Genomic DNA, 5000 nt, shown 5'->3' on the forward strand with positions numbered 1-5000 from the left:
CTACATACTACATGAATACTTCGTACTGTAGTTCCTCAAACAACTCATCCTCAAGGTACTGAACGTCATACTACATACTACACTGAGTGAACAAAACATTAAGGACACCTGCTCTTTCCAGGACATAGACTGACCAGGTGAGTTGAGGGGGAAGCTATGAACCCTTATTGATGCCACTTGTTGAATCCTCTTCAGTCAGTGTAGATGAAGGGGAGGAGACAGGTTAAAGAAGGATTTTTAAGCCTTGACATTTGAGACAGGGATTGTGTGTGTGTGCCATTCAGAGGGTGAATGGGAGAGACAAATGATTTAAGTGCCTTTGAATGGGGTATGGTAGTAGGTGCCAGGCGCACAGGTTTGTATCAAGAACTGCAACGCTGCTGGGTTTTTCACGCTCAACAGTTCCTGTGTGTATCAAGAATTGTCCACCACCCAAAGGACATCCAGCCAACTTGACACAACTGTGGGAAGCATTGGAGTCAACATGGGCCAGAATCCCTGTGGAACGCTTTAGACACCTTGTAGAGTTTCATGCCCTGACGAATTAAGGCTGTTCTGAGGGCAAAAGGGGAGAGTGCAACTCAATATTAGGAAGGTGTTCTTAATGTTTTGTACACTCAGAGTATATACTACTCACATACTACATAAGTACAGTATACTGTTCCGTAATGACTCATACTCAAGGTACCGTTACTGAAATACATACCACATTTTGAAATTATTATATAACTTGTATTTATAGAGATAAGTAAATTAAAAAGAGATTCTTATTCACAGTGATGACCTCTCAAGATTCCTGTGTATTATCAAATAAATGACAAAACGGAGACGTCACACAACAATACAGGACAGAAACGTGTAGTAAACGTGTAGTAAACGTGTAGTAAACATGTAGTAAACATATTACACGCGTATTAAACATGTAAACATATCATATGAAAATGAGTGGATCTGCCTGAACATGAGAGGTGATCGTCTTTTCCTCTCACTCCTGTTTCCTCTCACTCCTGTTTCATCTCACTCCTCTTTCATCTCACTCCACGTTCATCTCACTCCTGTTTCATCTCACTCCTGTTTCATCTCACTCCTCTTTCATCTCACTCCACGTTCATCTCACTCCTGTTTCATCTCACTCCTCTTTCATCTCACTCCACGTTCATCTCACTCCTGTTTCCTCTCACTCCTCTTTCATCTCACTCCTGTTTCCTCTCACTCCTGTTTCATCTCACTCCTCTTTCATCTCACTCCACGTTCATCTCACTCCTGTTTCCTCTCACTCCTCTTTCATCTCACTCCACGTTCATCTCACTCCTGTTTCATCTCACTCCTCTTTCATCTCACTCCACGTTCATCTCACTCCTGTTTCCTCTCACTCCTCTTTCATCTCACTCCACGTTCATCTCACTCCTGTTTCATCTCACTCCTCTTTCATCTCACTCCACGTTCATCTCACTCCTGTTTCCTCTCACTCCTCTTTCATCTCACTCCACGTTCATCTCACTCCTGTTTCATCTCACTCCTCTTTCATCTCACTCCACGTTCATCTCACTCCTGTTTCCTCTCACTCCTCTTTCATCTCACTCCACGTTCATCTCACTCCTGTTTCATCTCACTCCTCTTTCATCTCACTCCACGTTCATCTCACTCCTGTTTCCTCTCACTCCTCTTTCATCTCACTCCACGTTCATCTCACTCCTGTTTCCTCTCACTCCTGTTACCTCTCACTCCACATTCATCTCACTCCACATTAATCTCACTCCTGTTTCTTCTCACTACACGTTCCTCTCACTCATTTTCCTCTCACTCCTGTTTCCTCTGACTCCACTATCATCTCACACCTGTTTCCTCTCAAACATGTTTCCTCTCACTCCTGTTTCTTCTCACTACACGTTCCTCTCACTCATTTTCCTCTCACTCCTGTTTCCTCTCACTCCACGTTCATCTCACTCCTGTTTCCTCTCACTCCTGTTTCCTCTCATTCCTGTTTCCTCTCATTCCACATTCCTCTCATTCCTGTTTCCTCTCATTCCACATTCCTCTCATTCCTGTTTCCTCTCACTCCTGTTTCCACTTGCTCTTGTTTCCTCTTACTCCACGTTCCTCTCACTCCTGTTTCCTCTCACTCCTGTTTCCTCTCACTCCTGTTTCCTCTCACTCCACGTTCCTCTCACCTAGGGTTGCAAAATTCCGGGAACTTTCAATAAATTCCCTGGTTTTCCAGAAATCCTGGTCAGAGAAGTCATGCTTATTCCATCCTGATTCCAGGAATAATCCAACTGGAATTTGTTGAATGTTCCCAGAAATGTGCAACCCTATTGTCATGGTTACTTTCATTTAGCAGACTCTCTTATCCAGAGCAACGTACGGTAGTGAGTCATTTAGCAGACTCTCTTATCCAGAGCAACGTACGGTAGTGAGTCATTTAGCAGACTCTCTTATCCAGAGCAACGTACGGTAGTGAGTCATTTAGCAGACACTCTTTTCCAGAGCAACGTACGGTAGTGAGTCATTTAGCAGACACTCTTTTCCAGAGCAACGTACGGTAGTGAGTCATTTAGCAGACACTCTTATCCAGAGCAACGTACGGTAGTGAGTCATTTAGATAGATTCTCTTATCCAGAGCAACGTACCGTAGTGTGATTGCATACATTTTCATACTGGTCCCCCTTGGGAATCAAACCCACAACCCTGGGATTGTAATCGCCGCGTTCTACCAGCTGAGCCTTGCTCTACCAGCTGACCCGCGCTCTACCAGCTGAGTCTCGCTCTACCAGCTGAGCCTCGCTCTACCAGCTGAGCCTCGCTCTACCAGCTGACCCGCGCTCTACCAGCTGAGCCTCGCTCTACCAGCTGAGCCTCGCTCTACCAGCTGAGCCTCGCTCTACCAGCTGACCCGTGCTCTACCAGCTGAGCCTCGCTCTACCAGCTGACCCGCGCTCTACCAGCTGACCCGCGCTCTACCAGCTGAGCCTCGCTCTACCAGCTGAGCCTCGCTCTACCAGCTGACCCGTGCTCTACCAGCTGAGCCTCGCTCTACCAGCTGACCCGCGCTCTACCAGCTGAGCCTCGCTCTACCAGCTGAGCCTCGCTCTACCAGCTGAGCCTCGCTCTACCAGCTGACCCGCGCTCTACCAGCTGAGCCTCGCTCTACCAGCTGAGCCTCGCTCTACCAGCTGAGCCGCGCTCTACCAGCTGAGCCGCGCTCTACCAGCTGACCCGCGCTCTACCAGCTGACCCGCGCTCTACCAGCTGAGCCTCGCTCTACCAGCTGAGCCTCGCTCTACCAGCTGACCCGCGCTCTACCAGCTGAGCCGCGCTCTACCAGCTGAGCCGCGCTCTACCAGCTGAGCCTCGCTCTACCAGCTGAGCCTCGCTCTACCAGCTGACCCGCGCTCTACCAGCTGAGCCTCGCTCTACCAGCTGACCCGCGCTCTACCAGCTGAGCCTCGCTCTACCAGCTGACCCGCGCTCTACCAGCTGAGCCGCGCTCTACCAGCTGAGCCGCGCTCTACCAGCTGAGCCTCGCTCTACCAGCTGAGCCACGGGACCCTACTTGTTTACTTGTCTGTTTGTTTGTTTGTTTATGTCCAAGCCCTCTTGGGGTTTCTGGGTAATCGGAGGTGCTGCGTGTGGAGAATTGCATTATGGACCAGCATTCCGGAAAGTGTGTGTGTGCGTGCATGTGTACGTGTGTGTGAGCTTCCATCTCGGCGCTGTTGTTGTGCTTGTGTTGTAAACGTTTATTCAGGTTGCCAAGCAGAGCCTCTCATCTGTTAAAAGCTGTCCGTTTCCATCCCTCTTTTTCTCCTCTGGCCTTATCAATTATCGTTTCCGCTGAATCATCCCTTGCTCTCATCCCTCTTTCTCTCTCTCTCTCTCTCTCCCTCCGCTTTTTCTCTCCGTCCTCTGTAGTTGCTGGCATGTTAAAACCCAAACACTGAGCTTTGTAAACAGTACACAGTAAACACACATATGTGATGCGGTTGGAACAACATTTTCCTCTCTGATATGAGGTCACCCTCCTCCTTCCTGTTGACTGTTACACTCTGTCCATTCTGATCTGATGATATGAGGTCACCCTCCTCCTTCCTGTTGACTGTTACTGTCCGTTCTGATCTGATGATATGAGGTCACCTTCCTCCTTCCTGTTGACTGTTACTGTCCATTCTGATCTGATGATATGAGGTCACCTTCCTCCTTCCTGTTGACTGTTACACTCTGTCCATTCTGATCTGATGATATGAGGTCACCTTCCTCCTTCCTGTTGACTGTTACACTCTGTCCATTCTGATCTGATGATATGAGGTCACCCTCCTCCTTCCTGTTGACTGTTACTGTCCGTTCTGATCTGATGATATGAGGTCACCTTCCTCCTTCCTGTTGACTGTTACTGTCCGTTCTGATCTGATGATATGAGGTCACCCTCCTCCTTCCTGTTGACTGTTACTGTCCATTCTGATCTGATGATATGAGGTCACCCTCCTCCTTCCTGTTGACTGTTACTGTCCGTTCTGATCTGATGATATGAGGTCACCCTCCTCCTTCCTGTTGACTGTTACTGTCCGTTCTGATCTGATGATATGAGGTCACCCTCCTCCTTCCTGTTGACTGTTACTGTCCATTCTGATCTGATGATATGAGGTCACCTTCCTCCTTCCTGTTGACTGTTACTGTCCGTTCTGATCTGATGATATGAGGTCACCTTCCTCCTTCCTGTTGACTGTTACTGTCCGTTCTGATCTGATGATATGAGGTCACCCTCCTCCTTCCTGTTGACTGTTACTGTCCGTTCTGATCTGATGATATGAGGTCACCCTCCTCCTTCCTGTTGACTGTTACACTCTGTCCGTTCTGATCTGATGATATGAGGTCACCCTCCTCCTTCCTGTTGACTGTTACTGTCCATTCTGATCTGATGATATGAGGTCACCCTCCTCCTTCCTGTTGACTGTTACTGTCCGTTCTGATCTGATGATATGAGGTCACCTTCCTCCTTCCTG

General features: G+C 48.3%; 1 protein-coding gene across 1 annotated transcript in view; it reads left to right on the forward strand.

The window, feature by feature from the left end:
• The window catches only part of nbeaa (neurobeachin a), a 327572-nt gene that overhangs the window by 203485 nt on the left and 119087 nt on the right, over positions 1 to 5000 (forward strand).

This window comes from Salmo salar, chromosome 11 (genome assembly GCF_965601325.2).
Source record: "Salmo salar chromosome 11, fSalSal1, whole genome shotgun sequence".
In the NCBI taxonomy this organism is placed as follows: domain Eukaryota; kingdom Metazoa; phylum Chordata; class Actinopteri; order Salmoniformes; family Salmonidae; genus Salmo; species Salmo salar.